Here is an 18,282-nt window from a genome sequence, read left to right on the forward strand (position 1 = left end):
GACCAGGGTAATTGGACAATGCTCGGCGTGGCTTTATCAGTGTCTTAAAAAGACGCTGTTGCGAATAAAAGCAACCAAAGAAGGTGATGCGGTGAGAACCAATAGGAGATGGCAGTGGTTCAGCAGAAGTTAAAAAAAAAACGGTGTTTGCAGTGGGTTGAAAATTAGCAAAGCAGTCATCTCCTAGCGCATTCAAACGTTGCTTTTGTGGAGCATGACCTGCCATTTTTTTTATTCTTGACCAATCTACTCATCAGAATGCGCAAGGGAGCAGATAGCCTTAGTCATGATCAGTTTTTGTCACTACAGTTCTCGCTTCTTGCGACGCGACCTTAATGCAAACGAGCTATTTGATAAAATAGGCCGAAGAAATAACTCTTGTTCGGACACAGCACTAATGCAGAAATTTTTGCTTCGAAGGTGAATATTACGAATTTTCGTAAAGCGGAAAGTTCTGCTTGCGAATTCCCGGTTTGGCACTAAACAGTAAACAATCTATAGGAACATTAAAACTTTTAAAGTATTTTATTGCACTTCTTGCTTGGGCAAGGACTACGCGATGTTAACAAGACAACAGCTTCTGAAGGCATGGTAGTCGTCAATTGGAAGTCCAAAGAAATACACTGAGAAAGTGTGTTTTAAAAATGAAAAACGTTAGAGATCACTGCGGCACCCGCTTTGGCGAAATGCGTAAGCATGAGTTTTTAAACGTCGCGACACGCTTCGTTTTCAAATTTGGCGCCACTTTTGCTCCGGCCCCGCCAACTTTCCGGCATTTTTGGCTCTAATTAATTAACTAATTAATCCACCTGAACCCCCCGATTTTCCATGAAAGATATTTGATGCTTTATTCGCTGATGTATTTCTTTTTTGCATAAACCCATTCGTTCGGACGTAATCATGCGGACAAGCTCTGCAAACGTAGCCATGCTTACGCATTAAGGACATTTTTGAGTCTAGTTAATTAACTAATTATCCCTCCTCAACTATCTGATTTCCCAAACGAGACTTCTTCAATGCTTTATTCGATGGCGCTATACTTTTTCGCATAAACCCATTCATTTGGACGTAATCGTGCGGACAAGCTACGAAACATAGCCATACAATGGTTACACAATAGGGGCATTTTGGGCTCCAATTAATTAACTGTTTAGCCCACCTCGACCCTCCGATTTTCCAAACGACAGTTTTAGATGTTCTATTTGGTGATACCGTTCTTTTTTTCAATCAACCAATTCGTTTGGACGTAATCCTGTTGACAAGCTCCGCAAACATAGCCATAGCTTACGCATTAATAAGACGTGTAGCGTATATAAAAGAATGGAATATTATAGCTTCGTCCCAACCGAATCTCAAACGAGTTCCTCGCCATACATCACAAAGAAGCCGTTCGTTATTTTTACTTATCAATCGATTAAGCTAGCAGACTCTCAGCAGGAGTGCCTGACGCTCTGCTTCGTGTTTTGAAATGTCGCAGTAGCACTGTCCTGTCGAACGAGGCTGGAGTGAATGAGGGAGGAGGGAGAAAGCGCTCTAAAACGAGCAGCGCGCAAACATCAACCAAAATTTAAGTGCATGAGAAATTGGGACGACTGTACGATCTTCATTCGGCACCAAGAATGCGGATATGTACGCTCGAAATATTGTTGTTTTTCTTTCCCTTGTTTGATCTCTGCGTAGAACAGTGTACTTACGAATGACAGTCAACTACGAAAGCCCGAAGAGCTTTGCGAGAGGCAGTGAATTTCCATAGCCTCTGGGGTCTTGCTTTTCTTTTTCTTCTAAGTACCCATGCTTAGCGCGCTATGGTGGGCAAAAATACTGTTTGGGGTCCCATGGCGTCAAACTTTTCGTCGTTGTCGGCTGCAGGGGAAACTGTCTGGAACACGTTGTTCAAACTAAAAGCAGCAGTGTTGTCCTGCGAATACGCCAAAGGGCTTATAGAAGCCGCGCTGAATTTCTGAGCTTTTTTGAGTATAGAAGCGCTCGCATGAAGACGTGTTCATTTTATTTTTCCTGCTCTCTTGATATTCTCTTGAGGGATGTCAAATGTGCAGGAAGCGCAGAGGGTCGACAGACTGAGTGAAGGGGATGATCACTTTTTAGGTACGCATGGCACGTGCTGGAAACCATCAGGCAAGGGAAGTGTTTGGCGTCCTCTAAAAGGAAGCTCTGAGAGGAGGCAGTGAGCACGCTCTCGACACTGCATGGGAATTGACAGCAGAGAAACTTGCGACACGTGCGGACGAAATAAACATCGGTTCTTTGAGTGGAAATGCATTTTCGATTTGAAATTTTGGATAGTCGTTTTTAAGCACGAAATGCTTTTAGCTCCCGTTGTCGGCATTGTGGTGACGTCACGCCGAGACCTAGAGCCATCATCCGGGCTCTAAATTCCACTCATCCGGGCTCTGAAACGAGACCATCCGGGCACCGTACGAGACTTAACGAGATTCAACGAGACTCTCTAAGCCCTCCTACGGGACCGGCATACAAGCGCCGGTTGCTCTCCAAACGAGTCACAAAAAATAACTGCTGCCAGTGTCTTCTCAATGTTTATCAAGATATCAGTCGAGCTGTGAATTTGATAATGCACGGAATTATAATTTCCGATTTCTAATAACGCGTGGAAAAAGCACATACATGCCACAATACACTTCGTTGTCATACGTGATCTGTTAGGGGCTTTGAGAGAAGGCCGCATAGAGAAAGAGGGCGAGAAGGGCTTTCGGCGGAAAACTTTCGCTCCCTCCCTAAGGATGGCGCTGCGGTCCCACACTCACGCATGTAAAAGACCGGCCGCTTGGCCTTCAAGCCCTTTCCCCCTCTGGCAGGCAGATGTATACGCGCTCGCGGAGTACTCGAACGCGCTGCATATACATTCTTGTCAGGCCTGCGTCTCGTCGTGGCCGCGTACGCTTCTGCATCGTCCTGGATTTCAATGCCGCCACCGTCACAGCTGCTTAAGCTGAGCAATGGAGCCTGTGTTAGGCCCGTAAACATTTCATGCTTACTCTACTCTCCGTTACGGGAGAGGCGCAATTTTTTATCTGTGATGGAGTGTTTGCGTTTGTGAACAATTGTTTTAAACTATTGTTTTGAATGATTTGTCGTCTTCAGCCACACAAACAGGTCAAAGCTGAATGCTCGCGCATAACGGGTACACTACTGTGTGGCGGTATATGGCAGGTGATTTATATGCTGGATTCCCAGCAGGAGAAAACACGTTCATGCATTCACTTGAGACACTGCGAATGTGAAATTCAAAATTTTCAAAGTCTAACGCGTCATTTCAGAACCTTAATTGGTGTCGTAAGCCCACAAGTCTTTCCACGCTGATATAGTCCCCACTTCGGGTAACTGTCATGTTGTTGATAAAGTCGATCAGTTACAAGGACTGAAGTTTGCACCTCCCATTTCATTTCGCTAATGCGCACACTACAATGTTTTCTTTTCGAAAGCACCCCATCTGAAAACTACCCCGCAGCACTGTGAAATATAAAGCCTTCCTCAAACAATGATGAGAGCGCCAAATTCTAAAGTGTGTTCCCGAGCGCCTCGCCATTTCCTTTTTTATCTGCTCGCGGCGAGCAGGCGGGTCTGTACAAAAACGGCGGCGTTAGCAAAAGCGCCGTGAGTCGAAAGACGGACGATGGATTTATACAAACCATAAGAAAACACCGAATCAAGGTTAGTTCAACAGTAGCTGTTTTCTTCCAAGAGCAGTAAGTAACTACACAGCGGAGGTCGCAAGCTAGGATGCATAGGTAGATGACGGCATCAACATGGCGTCGCGATCTAAAGCGGGGTACAGTTGCGTTTGCATACATTCGACTAATGATGCTAATGCGACGTCAGCTTAAGGCGTCCAGCAAAGTACTCCCGCTGAACGTACGTAATCGTGCATATGCTATTCTAAAATTCTCGATTGTACGTGAAAGCTGCGAAAGCGACAGTGAACAACTTTCTGCCAAAACAAGAGCACCGCCCTCCCACAGCCTTCCACCCTGCTCGGGGTATTTAATCGTCATACGATTCGAAAAGCGCGATGAACGTTCCTCCTGTGACGCGTAAACAGTAGTTCCAAATAAATATTCAACGATATATATTTTTTATGTAGGTAGACAGAAAGTAGTGAGCTATTTTAGAGCAAAACTCTACTTCACGACTAAAGCTGCAAAAGCCTAGCCATCCCGAAGCCTTGAACTTGACCTTGAATAAATATATAAACTAAAATTTTGCGGATCCCAACCGATGGCGGCGCGACTAGCTAAGCTTCGCTGGACACTGCACGAGAGCACTATACAATTCCCGCAGCCAATCACGCCTTGTGTTAAACTACAATGCACTCTCGCGCTATGCATTGTGCAGCCCCGTCTTCATCACCTTCCATCTGCGGCGCGAACCGAACCGATCAGCCTAACATCGATCAGATCTTAACCTGAGTATAATATCGTTGCCAGACGTGCCGACGACCTATGAAAGCAAAACCATGAACCAATCGGGCTAAACACATATGCTTTCGTACATCTACACCATTTAACTGCCTTAGAAACCTACCACTTTTTTTCTGATAACTCACGTCCCGTAAACTTTTGCTACAGAAATGCATGTTGTCATTCCGCCGTCGAAGAGCAGACTTCATACTGATCCTCCACGTGACAAAATTATTATCGTTAAATTACATTGATAATTACTAATTATAACCGACTACTACTAAGAAAAAGTAATTAAATTGTGTCACATTTACTTCAGACAAGTATTGGGGATGTTTTTCAATTGCTTTTTGATTTTGCGCAGGGAAATTTTGGATTTCAGAATTTATTGCACTGTGGAACCGACTGAGTTTGAAATTAGGTTTTGAATATTCTGCCCCCCTTTAAAGAATTTCTACCCGATCAGGCTTTACTGCCACTCAGCTGATGCACACGAGGGTTACCCAGCGTTGTACTTGAAAATTATTTATTAGCAGTTCTCAATTCTCAAAAATCGTAATACTGCATGCTGTTTTCGCTGTTCGTCTGGAGGTGAATTAAATATTTTTATGCGCCATGTAGTCTCATCGCTTGATCCTGAAGACTTCATTATCTGCATCACTTGTGCTGAAGTGATTACTTAATTAAGTTGGCGTCTCGGTAGAGTCAGCGACATGTTGTGTTTTGGCCCGGCGCGAAATTACTCGGTAACCGAAAAGACAAAATGGCTGGTCTGCTGCATTAAACGCCACGCCCTTCAACTTGAACCTCACTACCTATCTCTAACAAAACACATTGAAAGCGACACCAAATGCTCCCTCAAAACGCAACGCGCACATTCTTTTTTGCTTCCCAGAGCTGTCTCTCCACTCACTTTTCCCTCGTAGCTCGGCCCGTCAAAGATAAGACCGTGCGCGAAAAACAAATCGAACTGAAGCACAGCAAAACACTCTTTACTTTAGGTGTGCTCAAGGCAGAAATGAAGAGCCGCCGCGGTGGCTCAGCGGTTATGGTGCTCGGCTGCTGACCCAAAAGACGCGGGTTCGATCCCGGCCGCGGCGGCTAGAATTTCTTTGGAGGAGAAATTCTAGAGGCCCGCGTACTGTGCGATGTCAGTGCACGTTAAAGAACCCCAGGTGGTCGAAATTTCCGGAGCCCTCCACTACGGCGTCTCTCATAGCCTTAGTCGCTTTGGGACATTAAACCCCATAAACCAAACCAAACCAGAAATGCACAGTGACCCGAATGCCTTGCTGTTCGGAGCTTTCTGCATCGTTTTAAGCTTCTGAATAAGCTTATTTGGTGCTTCGACGGTAATAGGGGTCGACGCTGGCAATTTGCGTCCGGGGACATTCACCCCATGCGCGTTTTTTGCTTTAGAGGCGAGTAGCGTAAACAGGCACCGCTGGGTTCTTCGTTGACGTAATCATTGAGCGGCTCTGCGCGCGCTGCTGACTCGTCTTCAACACCAAATTGAGCTATCTGACACTTCGACAGCTCAAGCACCGTCATCCGTGCCAGCTTGGGGGAATGCACTCCTTCAGCTAAACGTGCCTTCCTGCACCGACAGGACGCAGGCATCGGCTGAGGCATCCCGATCTACGTTGCTGTGTGCGAGACGCCCTTGCCACGATATACGGTGTACCGAATTGTTGACTGCAAAAAAGCAGATGTCAGTTTTAATTGAAGCAATTTTGAGAGCAATAGATACCTATGGTGAAAATTAGTCCTCTAAAAATTCATTACAAGTTCACCTGAACTAAAGAAAACGAATTGCGCTGCAAATTACCGACAGAAGAAAATAGATTAATATTATTGTGCTTCAGTTTCTTTTATTTTTTACAGCTTGTCTGGAACTATACTCCAAAGCGCGAAAGCGTCGCCTCTGCATGCTCACAGCCTTGGCAGTTGTTGGTTGGTGTGTTTATGGAGTTTAACGTCCCAAAACGACTAAGGCTATGAGAGACGCCGTAGTGGAGGGCTCCGGAAACTTCGACCACCTGGGGTTCTTTATCGTGCACTCACATCGCACAGTACACGAGCCTCTAGAATTTCTCCTCCAAATAAATTCAACCGCCACGGCCGGCATCGAACCCGCGTCTTTAGGGTCAGCAGCCGAGCACCATAACCACTAAGCCACCGCGGCGGCTGCCTTGGCAGTGATGCAAGAAACTACTGGCATTGCGTATATGTACACGTCGCGTCGTTTTTAATTGAGGACAGGAGAACGAGAGCACCAAACTAGTGCGGCCTCAAGCCAATCGTGATAGCAAGATTGGCTGCTGACAGGCCGTGTTCTCACAGCACAGCAGAAAGCATTTGATGAATTTTGCCAACTCTACCGAAATGTTCAGAAACATCTTAGTGTGCGACAAGAGACGTTTGAGAAAAAAAAAGGAGCTAAAAGAGGCAGCCTGGAGTACCTGAGCTCCTTTCTTGGCATGCCCACACAAGAATGTCCTAGGGCGGAAAAAAGCGAAAGCCGGATTGAAAGGCGAGGAAGCGCATACTGAATGCAAATGTAGGAAGAGAGAAAGTGTGAGCAACAGCGCAAGTAAAAAAAAGAAAATTCCACGTGATGCGCCTCTCAACGCAGAAAAGTATTCACTTAACAAAAGACACAAACTTTAGCAGTGTCGAAAAAATAGAAACCAAAATTCTTCGGGAAGCTCAACTGGCTGCACCAGCGCTGGTACAGGCTCTCAGGGTTTCCCACCTCTTGTCCCCCTTCCCCTCTTACAAGCAGACGCTGGGGAGATCGATCTGTGAGCTTGGGAGGAACGCCTTCCTCGCGACGTGATGGGGTGCACAAAACAGCATTCCGCGTTCTCCTCTTGTTTGCATTTCTCTACTGTTCACGGACTCCCCCCAATCGTTTTTCTCCTCCTTTGGTTCTTTTTATATACAGCAGTGCATGTAAGCCACTCTCTGGAAAATATGCGGGATTATCTGTTTGTCCATGGTATTCGTGGCCTCACCACTGCATTTCCAATGCGGTTTATGCTTAGACTCTGTTTCCTACAACACCTTCATGGTAGCCTAAAAATTGTTCATTTGTTTCCCCACACTTTTCCACTCCGCGCTATTCCTCTGCTTATAATTCTAGAGATAAAAGAGACTACAGGATGATCATGACACATGATGCGGGAAAGTTGCGATAGCATTTTAATTTGCCTTCTATATTTATCGTGAAACTTTTACTCCAAGTCGAAGCTTAGCAGTACCGTGTAAATATGGGCGGAGGTGGATGGCGCTTCCGGAGGGTACAGGCAGGGGGAGGAGGTGGGTGGTGGTGTCGCTACTGGAAAGCAGCTGGCTTCCTCCCTGCATCTTTGAAGTCGATTTCGCCGTCGAGTTTGCGCTCAGATGCTGGATGGGTTTCTCGAGGGTGGAAGCCTTCTGGAGGCATGTTTGATGGTGGTGGGTGGGACTAGTGGAGGGAAGTATCGGATGGTGATGGATGGTGCATCTGTAGGGTGAAGGTGGACGGGGGCGGTGTGGGGAAGTTTGGTTTGTTTCATGGGGGTTTAACTTATCATAGTGACTCAGGCTGATAGAGACGCCTTAGTGAAGGGCTCTGGAAATTTTGACTTACTGAGGCTCTTTAAGGTGCACTTTTAACGTGAGGTTCTTTAACAGTACACGGGCCTTGAGAACTTCGCCTCCATCAAAATTCGACGCCACGGCCGGGATCAAACCCGCGTCTTTCGGGTCAGCAGCCGAGTGCCTTAGCCACAGATTCACCGCGGCGGCTAGAGTGGGGAGGTGGATTGAGGGATTGCGGGTGGGCATCCCCTTAGCAAGAGGTTTTGGTAGAGAGGTGCCTGGCGGATGGAGTTTTTGGAAGGTGGAAGCTTGACTTAGCGACGCTTCTGACAGATAATGCTGGCATTTTCGCGAAGTGCCGCCTTTACTGCTACCCTAGGCAAAAAAAAAAAAAAAATTATCGGATGAACGAAGCAACTGATGCTTCGTCCTGTGTGTTCGTCCCTTTTCCGTATTTTGATAGCGCTCACCAGTACCTTCAAGAATGTATTTCCAACTAGCCCTAATCAGTAGCTCTTTTGATGCGGAAAAGCAAAGTACTTTGATTTAAAAACAACCTGCATACACTGCTTTTCATGAAGCGCCGCTCCACGCTAAAAAAAAACGTCATCCACATAATATTTATTGCGGTTCCTCCAAAGAGCTAACATTCAGAGAGTGCTCGAATGTTTAATTTTTTTTTTTACGTGCCTGGGAAGTGTCTACGTTTCTCAGAATAAACACTGCGATAAAATGTGCTTGGGAAGTGTGCCGGAGCCACCATTTACGTGACTGCTTCTATCACATATTTGAAGATGTTGTTCAACGCATCACACGCCTTCCAAAATGAAGACGGCGCACATGTTCTGACATTCATCAAGAACAGCACAGGCCCCACCGCGGTGGCTCAGTGGTTACGTCGCTCGGCTGCTGACCCGAAAGACGCGGGTTCGATCCCGGCAGCGGCGGTTTAATTTCTTTGAGGAGAAATTCTAGAGGCCCGTGTGCTGTGCGATGTAAGTGAACGTTAAAGAACCCCAGGTGGTCGAAACTTCCGGAGCATCCCTAATAGCCTACGGCCTCCCTCATAGCCTGAGGCGCATTGGGACGTTAAAACACCAATAAACCAGGAACTGCACGGAGTGGTGGGTGAGGAAAAAAAGGGATTAACGAACGGTTACACGAACTGATGCCCGAAGATGCGATAGCGGGGGGGAATTGATATATGGGCTTGGCAGCACGGCAGCGATGGCCACGTCCGCTCACCTGCGTCGCCTCTTTGTTGCGCAGGCTCTGGTGCTTGCTCTTGGGCCGCTAGGTCCGATTTAAGGTATCACCACCGGCATCGAGGGGTTCGTGGGCGCCTCGGTCCTTCCGGCGCCGCCGCCTGTACGTGTCGTCGATCGAATCCGCTTCCCCACCCGGCTACAATCTTCTGACCCAGCTAAACACTCCCAGTGCCCTCGGTCCCCCCAGCTGTCCGTGTGGCCTATCTTGGACCGTTGCATCAGCAACTACTCTGCTATCTGGCTGAAAGTGGCGCATGCGCGCCTCGAACCACTCCCTCCGCTCTCTACATCGATCATCGGCATATGTGCTCCTACGTCACCAACCCGTGAATGGCATAAACGGATCACTCCACTACCCGCCACCTTTTATGGGCTTGGCAGCACGGCAGCGATGGCCACGTCCGCTCACCTGCGTCGCCTCTTTGTTGCGGAGGTACATTACCGCTACCCATTATTTTCAAAGCGTACCAGTCATGCTGCCTTGCTTGTGCTGCCAAGCCCACAGAGTTGTTTAGCGATTGCCTATGACTGTATCAGTGTCATCCATCAACTACTCATCTTGGCAGGTGACGTCGAAGAAAATCCCGGACCTAACACTCGCTCTACTGATGCATCAGATGAAATAATGGAAGACTTGAACGAAATACGTACTGGGCAAGCAGCTTTGTTAGGCGAAATGAAAAGCATTCGTTCAAAATTATCTCAGAATGATAAAACATTCGAAGAAATTAAAACAAGGCTTGTCAAAATTGAAGAAGATTGTGCATCCTTTGCCGCAATTCGGGACGATATTAGCGACGTGCGAACGCTTTGGAGCAAAATTCAGGTAAAGTTGCGAATCTATCTTCCAAACTGGTTTATTTTGAAGATAGATCACGCAGAAACAATTTATTATTTTCCGGTTTGTCAGACACTGACAACGAAACATGGGCTGAGCCTAAAAAGTTGGTTACGGAGTTATGTAGGGACAACCTCGACGTCACAATCAGCCCCATGGATGTTGAAAGAGCGCACAGGCTTGGAAAGTTTCAAAGCGACAAGAAACGGCCGATCATCGTTAAATTCGCTCACTGCAAAACTAGAGAGAAAGTTCTTTCTTGCGCCAAGAAACTAAAAAACAGTGACTACCGAATCTCGGAAGACTACTCAAAACCTACCCTATTTGTCAGGAAACAGTTACTACAATTTGCGAAACTCCATCCAGAAACTTAGAAACTCCGCCATAATAAACTACTCATTGATAACACTGTCTATATTTTCGACCATTCCTCACAGAAAGTCGTTCCCCTCCACCCCCCGCACCCTTCCGTCCGCACGCCATAGCTACTGCATAAACCTCCCGTCAGTCCGAAGCGCTGCTCCTTGTCCTTCCTTTACACTAATATCCGAAGCCTCCTTCTCAAACTTGACGCCCTTGAAAGTCTTACGCGCACAATAGATAGCAACATAATCATACTCACTGAAACTTGGCTAACATCATCCATACATGACTCCGAAATACTTTCCGTTTTTCCTAACTGCACTATTTTCCGTCGGGACAGAACTAATAGACGGGGAGGTGGCGTACTAATAGGCACCCATGATTCGCTTCGTTGTTCTGAAATTAATACTTCATCTCCTCTATAAATATTGTCCATTCAGTGCCACGCTTCATTTCCTCCCGTAATCATTGGTGTTTGCTATCGTCCACCTGATTTAACCGATTCTTTCGTTGCTAATTTTCGCGAAGCACTTCACGCGATAACTGCGGCTCACCAACATACTCTCATTGTTATTTTCGGCGACTTTAACTTTCCTGCAATAGACTGGTCCGACCTTTCCACCATTACATGTAAAGATAACATCGAAAGTGATTTTGTCAACACGTGTCTAACCTTTGGTCTGTCTCAGCTCGTATCATACTCGACAAGACAAAGCAATCATTCCTCCAACATACTCGACCTCGTATTAACTTCTCACCATGATAGCATCCCGCCGCTTCTTCATTTACCAGGACTCAGTGATCATTCCGTAATTCAATCCACGTATTCCTGCCAGTTGTCATGCACAAAAAAAATACGAAAAACATTAACTCCATACGACAAAGGCAACTATGCAGCCATTAATTCTGAACTAGTTGATTTCTGCATGTGGTTTCTCCGAGATTTTTCAGAGCGATCAATCGAAGATAACTGGTCCCTTTTCAGAAACAAAATGCATCAACTTATAGATAAACATGTCCCTACTATCACCATCACCGAAAAACTATCGTCACCATGGTTCAACAAAGAGCTGAAACGCCTCAGAAACAAAAAGAAAAGACTTTTTCGATCCGCAAAACGCTTTGACACCGCATCTGCACGGGAAAGATATTATTCTGCAGAAAAAACATACTTATCTTTATCAGACAAAACTAAACGTACATTTTTCTCGTCTGTTCTACCTTCCATGTTGCACACCAACCCCCGCAAGTTCTGGAAAACTATAAACCCATCACATTCTAAGCCTCTAATATTACATGACGACGATAACAACCTTATCCCGCAACACGAATCTAGCCACGCTCTTAATAACTTTTTTTCTACAGTTTTTACTAAAGAACCTGACGGTGACTTACCGGATTTCGCACCTCTCGGCCACCCAGCTATGCCACAGATTACATTTGATGCTAATGGAATCATGAAACTCATCGAATCATTGAAACTCACTTCTTCATCTGGTGTTGACGGCATAAATTCGAAAATCCTAAAAAATACTAAAAACACTGTAAGCGCAATATTGTGCCACCTCTTTCAGCAGTCCATATCAACAGGTGTCCTTCCACAAGATTGGAAAGTTGGTAAGATCATTCCAGTCCCCAAAAAGGGCTCACCTGTTTCATGCAAAAATTACTGCCCCATTTCCCTCACAAGCTTCTGCTCGAAACTAATGGAACATATTATTTATTCGCACATAGTCAAATTCCTCGTCTCCGTAAAATTCTTCCATACTAACCAGCAAGGCTTGTTGAAAGGACGTTCATGTGACTCCCAATTGGCTCTCTTTATTAATGACCTAAGCTCCAACCTTGACCTAAACGTTCCTACTGACACTCTCTTTCTTGATTTCGAAAAAGCTTTCGATAAAGTACCGCATAAAAGACTGCTACTAAAGTTATCGTGTCTAAATCTTAATTCGTTAGTATTGGAATGGCTTTGTAACTTTTTGACTAACAGAAAGCAATTTGTCTATGCTAACAATCATTCTTCTCCACGTAGCCCGGTCATTTCAGGTGTTCCCCAAGGTACAGTCCTAGGACTTTGCTTTTCCTCATATATATTAACGATCTTCCTTCCAGTATTTCCTCTACCATCCGTTTATTTGCTGACGATTGTGTCATTTACCGCCCAATCACTAAAACAGTACTGACGCTGGCATTCTTCAACACGATCTTAACCGAATCCAAACTTGGTGCGAACGTTGGCTAATGTCTCTCAATATTTCCAAAACATGTTTAATCTCATTCCATCGTCGGCACAGGCATACTCCTTCTAAATACACTCTTTTCGGTTCAGAAGTGTCGTCCGTCTCTTCCTGTAAGTACTTGGGTATTACTGTAACGCAAAACCTAACATGGTCATCTCATATCACGAACATCGCTAACGAAGCTAACCGTACCCTTGGTTTCGTACGGCGCAATCTACGATTTGCCACCCCATCCATCAAATCATTAGCATACATAACTTTTGTCCGTCCTAAACTAGAATATGCTTCGGCAATATGGGATCCTCACCAGTCTAACCTCTGTTTAACCTTAGAAAAAATACAAAATCGAGCTATCCGCTTCATTTATTCTGATTATTCGTACTACACTAGTGTGTCTGCTTTAAAATCTAGAGCTAACTTACCCAGCCTTGAAACGCGACGAAAAATTTCTCGATTGTGCCTCTTTCATATGTTTTATCATTCATCTTTAGGAGAATCGGTCATATCACCTGATTATCGCCTCTCAAGCCGTATTAACCACCATAAGGCCGTCTACGCCCCCACCGCAAGAACTACCGCTCATTCCCGATCTTTTTTCGTCACGTCATCCCGGGACTGGAATGGTCTACCACAGGACGCCGTGCATCACATCAACGCCATTCATTTCAAGAACGCCATCAAGACCATTATTGTTTAACGGTCATGCCCATCCCTCATATAATACCCCATACCAGGGGCCTTTGAGGTACCAAATAAAAAAAAAATTCGCCTTTCGCTTTACAGTGTTTGCCTTCCCGATGCATTGTTAAATTTGATATTGACATGGCTTTTCTTTTGCGCTGCTGCGTGGGCTTTCGGTGGTTGGAGGGCATGTTAGAGGGTAGGTGGGCGTCTTAAAGGGTTATGGACTCCTCTTTTGCTGGGTGAAGGCTTCTGCTGGGTGAATGTGTTGTGGAGAGGGGGTGGTAGGAGGGGCTTATGGACTGCGGAGGCTTCACTCATCTGCTGCCGTTTACCGTAAAGCGTTAAGGCTCTTGTTCTGTAGATAATCCGGAGGAAATCCTAATTGTTATTACGCCTGCGTCTCGCAGTTGCAATTTCTCCTGCAACTCAGACATGATGTTTCACGGATATGCCATAATACTAATCTCCATTTCCGTTTCGATTGGTTGTTCTCAGCAGAGTAAGTTAATAAACTAAATTTAATTGTACGTTTTGAAAAGATGCACCTATCTTTGGAGCAGCCTGCAGTAAAGAGCTTTGGCATGATCTTGGTTACCAGCACTCGGGCTGGTTTAACCTTCCCAGAAATCTCGGTGCATTAGTTTTACTACAATGGCTACACGAATAAACGCATGCAAATTTTTCCGCAAAAATTTGTAAAAGCGACGTTTTCTTTTATCTGATTAAAGGCAATGCAAAAATGTGTTGCTTTGGATGATTGCTGACATCGCACCAAAAAGAGACATCACACCAAAAGACATCAAGCCAAAGTAATTTTTGCGGAACCGCATGATAGAACAAAACATATTCGCCTCGCTTCCCGAAGTTTTTTTTACAAATAACAACATTATACGGAGTTTTCGTTTTCGTTTTTGCGGTTGAATTTTGGAGACCTCAACGGAACGCTCAAAGAGCACTCAGTTCATAAATACAATTACAATTTTTTTTGCAGCCAGTGTAACAGAGGAAGAGCAAAGAAACTTTATTTTTTTTAAAACGGAGGTCAAAGCGCTGCGGACATACTCCAAAAGAAGTTTACGTAAAGATATCCGTTGCTCCGGATATTTTTATGAGGCGAAAAAAAAGTTAACGGCATGATTTTCGTCATTTTTTTGGTTCTGCACTAGGGTGAATGCTCTGGTGATCTACATATAAGGCGACAAGCTGTACACGAAGAAACAAGATTAATTACCGCACCCAATTGTCCAGTTTGAAGCTCAAGGTTGTCAATTACCGTAACATCTATGGCACTGGTGACAACGTAATCAAAACTTTCCATTTTGATTGTTTTACTGGGGAAAAAAATAGTCAAATGTACTTGAAGCACAAGTAAACGGCGTTCCTTTTACGACTCATGAGAGCTTTAGATGCTGAACACCAATACTCGAAATTATTCTTGACACCACTGAGAGTTTTGTCATATAACCACTAAAAATATTCGAGACATCCGTGCATTAAAGATGTCTAACGCTGCACTGCTATTTTTTATTTATTTATACATATTGCAAGCGAATGTTTTGCCCCAAAGAAGATGTGCTTTGAGTTGTGTTGTGTTAGGTTTAATGGCACATAGGCAGCTAAGGCCATCAGGCGCCAAGCACAAGGTATAGGAAACGTTTTCTGCGCGATTTAATAAAAATGTGAAAAGTGATCAGTGGTGTAATGGGCCTAAAAGTTTACCTACTTACTAATAACAGAGAAAAATATATTTAGGAATCGCTAGTGGTAAAAGCTTTAAAATGGTCAGGTAGCCTCAGCGGCCATCCTTGTCTAGGCAAGGATGTCGAGGATCTCAACCAATCAAATAAAAACCTCAGCCTTTTTTCTCTAGAATGAGAAAGTGGCTGAGGGACATCACGTGAACCACTGGATCATGATTTATATTCATGATTTATCCACTGGGTCATGATTTATCCAGCGTTGCTCCCCTATGAGCAACGCTGGATGAAAAGGAATGGATTGATAATAAAACAGTGAAAAGCACTTTTTCCGTAGCTTCTCGAGCCTAGAGCATTGAAATAAAATATTATTTACCGTCATTTCATCTCCACATGTACAAAGGATGAGCTTTGAACTAAATGCCAAGAGAGTACGAGGAAGAACGTATGGCAAAATATTCTTATGAGCACACAGCAGCCAATACAGGAATTGCTATAATTTTATGTGTGTGTGTTCTAGCTCATTTGTAAAATTATCATAATCAGCGGTGTTGTCCAGGAGAGAATTTGCTTCTACAGTTCCAGAAAAAATTAATACTGCACTTTTCCGTGTTATTCCTGACATGTATTGGAGTTAGCGAACGTTATTATGTAGGGTTCTTCTGGCGCTTGTCGGCTTCATAGGTATAGGTATAGTTACGTTTAGTTTCGCGAAGATGCACTTGCGAAGTAGGGTAAAGCGCCTTAGCTCTCTGCGCGTGTTAACGCTTAAACTACTCTTTCTAGCCCTGAGGTAATCGGCGATTCCTCCCTTTTATTCTTTCCGTAAACAAACCGCGCTTTAAAATCGCATTACAAAAGAGAAGCAGGACAGTTTAGTGCATCTCGAAGACGAACGATAACGAATAATCTCATTCGCTCAGAAGACTGAGCGTTAGGTCTTACTATTTCAACGAGCACCCAAAAGACAAATAAGCCTTGCCTCGCAGTAGAAATAGGCTGTTCACTTTGCGCTGATAGAGATCTTCCGCGGATCAGGAGGCTCAGCGGGGGCTTCCGAATAGGTGTGCGAACTCGTTTTTCACGCACACGGGGAACACTTACGCGCCGTCTTTGGCTTCCTTTCTTTCTCGAAGAAAGCAGCTCTCTCGTTTCGTCGTCCGACACGTGTAGCTTTCGCTTTACTGGCAATATCCGCTTCTTCGTAAACCCCTTCGGGACGGACGGCATCTCTGCAATTTCGTTGTTAGGATCGCTGAATTTGTGTACTGGCCACAATCTGGGAGAAAGAACAACAGGCAGAAAGAATAGGAAAAGAAACCAGCGCCGAATGATTGCGCGCAAAACTGATACGATCCTGAAGAGTGCTAATGTGACTCTAATGCATGCGTGAGGATTTCCCTTTCATATGCTCGATTGGATGCACTGTCTCGGATTTTGAGCAAATGCGTGGCTCTGTAAGTGCGACAGACTGTCAAGCGTGACTGTTCTGCATAGTTTCTGCCTGCTAGATCACTGCTTAAAGTATAAGCTCATGCCAAAACTCTTATTTTAAGCAGCAAGCTTTTTCGGTAATTTTCAACGTCACAGTACCCTAACTTAAAAGCCATCTAGCATTAAGGAAAGAGAACTCGTATCCCAGCAGCTGCTTGTAACTCGATCTTTCTTTTTGGTCATTCGATTATTTTCATAGGACCTTATGCGAAACAGGGCATTTCTGTATAGACAAGCTTTTACACCATTAATTGTTTTCTTGAAATTAAAACATGCCTCCCGCATCATTTTTTCGTGCCGTCGTGACGTTCGTGGCATGCCACTTATTTGTTGTCTCGTGTGTATTGCAAGAAGAGATTCATTTTCTCAGTGGTCTCAATCCGGTCATTCTTGAGCAAATTATTCGAGTGATTTTTTTTTTTACTGCACTGCAGTTTGAAGGCGACGGCGGTACCAGGAGATGTGTAAACAAAAAGCAAAGTGCTGGTACAAGCTAATTCACCTGCGTATAGTCGTGCGTTGAAAAGTGTTCAGCTGGAAGACACATGAAGCGGAACAAAAGCACAGATTTAGCGAACACAGAGACTCAAGTTTCACGCACACTTTTTTCTACTATACGACCCGCCCATGGAATGAGGTTTCTACCCCGAAGAAGATCGATTTTGCATCCCATGGGTGATGAAAACTTCAGCCACTAAACACTGTAGATTCTTTTCATAGATTAAAAATCCGGTCGATGCATACAAAAATCATGGCGTGCATTTAATACGAAGCAGAATGTTCACAGTTTTTGTGAAGAAAGCATTGCATTGAATTACACTGAAAGCACAAGGTAAGTATTCACAGCCTTGAAAGCATATAATATAGATACTGCCTGCTGTATATCAGAAAATTCCGGATGATGCTAGACGCAGTGTCACATGGCCCAGCCGATGATCAAATGGGACGCTGAGCAGTTAGCCCAACATACATGCTTGAATGCTTTCACATCGGGCTATTGCAGGCTATACCTCACTTCACCAAATGTAACATGACAGCGATTATAATGTGGTGGTAGACTTTGTAGGAACGTAAAAGAAAAAAGCGGAACCGCAGGAATGTAACGTGTGGTACAGTGCTGCAACATACACGAGGTTGCAAACAAAAGTATACCACGCAAAATGGCTTTCACGGGCCCTTTTTGTCTCAAGAGAGCCGCACAAACGATTACCAGATAAGACCAATTCAAAGAAAAGTACGTTGTTGCAGTCTGGCTTCACATCGTCGACCATGCGCTCTAAAGTCCTCGTCGTAAAAATGAAATTTCTCCCAATCGGTAAACCGAGCGGTGGCTCAAGCGTCGCGAACGTCGCTGGTCGTTGTCAGCACATCTAAACGAGTCGTCTTGGGTGGAGCTGTCGGAAAATTTCGCTAGTTCGATGTCACCGAAAAGTAAATCAGATAGCGATACCGAGGAAAGTAGCCAGAGTGCCTTTTCGCGTGCAAAAGCAACGTCAAGCTTTCGTTGCGCTCGAAGCGCTCAAAGCGGATTACTGCCATTATGGTGCAGCACTGGCGGCACCGCGAACGTAAAAGGAGTGCGCCGAACTTTCAGAGAACGAAACTAAAGTCATTACGGCCTTCAAGTCGCGCGTATTCTGCCACACTTCCTCGGGACGATGCGTCGAATCCGCT

Source organism: Amblyomma mixtum, chromosome 1, assembly GCF_055824585.1.
Source record: "Amblyomma mixtum isolate Tamu chromosome 1, ASM5582458v1, whole genome shotgun sequence".
NCBI classification, from domain to species: domain Eukaryota; kingdom Metazoa; phylum Arthropoda; class Arachnida; order Ixodida; family Ixodidae; genus Amblyomma; species Amblyomma mixtum.